This window comes from Rhinopithecus roxellana, chromosome 11 (genome assembly GCF_007565055.1).
Source record: "Rhinopithecus roxellana isolate Shanxi Qingling chromosome 11, ASM756505v1, whole genome shotgun sequence".
In the NCBI taxonomy this organism is placed as follows: domain Eukaryota; kingdom Metazoa; phylum Chordata; class Mammalia; order Primates; family Cercopithecidae; genus Rhinopithecus; species Rhinopithecus roxellana.
In genome coordinates this window covers 1,077,111-1,079,323 of record NC_044559.1, presented here as the reverse complement: position 1 = coordinate 1,079,323, position 2,213 = coordinate 1,077,111, and the positions used below count along the sequence as shown (strand labels likewise).

Genomic DNA, 2,213 nt, shown 5'->3' with positions numbered 1-2,213 from the left:
CAAATCATAGATAAGGAACTATGGAGAAATCTTAAAACTCAATATTGAAAAGACAACCCAATTTTAAAATTGATCAAAGGATCTGAATAGACGTTTCTCCAAAGAAGGTATACAAATGGCCAGTATGCGCATGCGAAGATACTCAATATCATTAGCAGAGAAATGCAAAACACTTTACACCCATTAGGTGGCTATAATAGTAATAAAAATTGTGTCTTCTAAAGATGTGGGAAGTTAGAACCTTTATACACTGCTGGTGGGAATGTACAATGGTGGAGCTGAAAACAGTTTAGAAGTTCCTCAAGCAATTGTACGATTGCCATTTGACCTGGCAATTCCATTCCTGGGTATATGCCCAGAAGAATTGAAAACATGTCCACACAATAACTTGAACATAAGTGTTCATAGTAACATTCATACTAGCCAAAAGGTGGAAACAATCCAAGTGTTCATCAGTAGATGAATGGATAAACAATGTGGGCAGTGCGCGGCTTTCAGGCAGGCAGGCGCGCTTTGGCGAGGTAGGAGCAATGTGGGCTGGGAACGCCTGGCGCGCGACACTCTCCGGGGTGCCCTGCGGGGCGGCGCGCAGTCAGCACTGGCCCAGCTGTGTGGCATTCTGGAGGGGGAGCTGGAAGGGATCCGCGGAGCTGGCACCCGGAAGAGTGAGCGCGTCATCACGTCCTGTTAGGGGCCGCAATCCGCGTGGACGGCGTCTCCGGAGGAATCCTTAACTTCTGTGCCAACAACTACCTGGGCCTGAGCAGCCACCCCGAGGTGATTCAGGCAGATCTGAAGGCTCTTTGGAGCTGGCCTTATCTGTGTCTGCTTCATCCGTGGAACCCAAAGCATCCACAAGAATCTAGAAGCAAAAATAGCCCGCTTCCACCAGCGGGAGGATGCCATCCTCTATTCCAGTTGTTGTGACGCCAATGCCGGCCTCTGAGGCCCTGCTGACCCCTGAGGACGCAGTGCTGTCGGACGAGCTGAACTATGCCGCCATCATCCAGGGCATCCGCCTGTGCAAGGCCCACTGGTAACCGCTATCGCCACCTACACGTGGCCGACCTAGAAGCTGCAGGAGGCCTAGAAGCATCTGCTGCGCCTGGTGGCCACCAATGGGGCCTTCTTCATGGATGGCGACAGCATACCTCCACAAGAGATCTGCCGCCTCGCCTCTAGACATGGCGCCCTGGTCTTTGTGGATGAATGCCATGCCACTGGCTTCCTGGGACCCACAAGAGGGGGCACAGATGAGCTGTTGGACGTGATGGGCCAGGTCACCATCAACTCCTCCCTGGGGAAGGCCCTGGGTGAAGCAACAGGGGGCTACACGACAGGGCATGGGCCCCTGGTGTCCCTGCTGCCGCCCGGCCCTACCTCTTCTCTAACAGTCTGCCACCTGCTGTTGTTGGCTGCCCTTCCAAGGCCCTAAATCTGCTCCTGGAGAGCAACACCATCATCCACTCTATAGCTGCCAGGACCCAGTGATTCTGTAGTTAAGATGGAAGCTGCTGGATTCACCATCTCGGGAGCCAGTCACCCTATCCGCCCTGTGATGCTCGATGATGCCCAGCTGACCTCTCACATGGCGGATGACATGCTGAAGAGAGGCATCTTTGTCATTGGGTTCAGCTACCCGTGGTCCCCAAGGGCAAGGCCCGGATCTGGGTACAGATCTCAGCAGTGCACAATAAGGAAGACATTGACTGCCACGTGGAGGCCTTCATGGAAGTGGGGCAGCTGCATGGGGCACTGCCCTGAGCTCTGAGTAGGGACGAGCAGACCATGGTCCACCTACTGCCACAGGATCAATGGAGGTTTTCGATCAGCCCAGACCAGAGGCTCTGAGCCCTGAACCAAAGTCCCAGAGCTGGGCTGGGATGTGGCATGTGCTGAGGGCTGTGAGAATGTGAAACAACAGTATGAAAATTGGCTGTGAAAAAAACAAAACAACAAAACAAACAATGTGGTATAGCCATTCACCGGAATATTATTCAGCCACAAAAATGAATGAATTTTTTTTTTTTTTTTTTTGAGACAGAGTCTCACTCTGTCGCCCAGGCTAGAGTGCAGTGGCACGATCTCAGCTCACTGAAACATCTGCCTCCCATGCTTCAAGTGATTCTCCTACCTCAGGCTCCAAGTAGCTGGGATTATAGGTGCACACCACTATGCCTGGCTAATTGTTGTATTTTTAGTAGAGATGGGGT

The 2,213-nt window shown here is 52.2% G+C and overlaps 1 pseudogene; it reads left to right on the top strand.

The window, feature by feature from the left end:
- Positions 1-530: 530 nt before the first annotated feature.
- On the top strand, positions 531-1,764 carry LOC115900463 (annotated as a pseudogene).
- Positions 1,765-2,213: the final 449 nt, after the last annotated feature.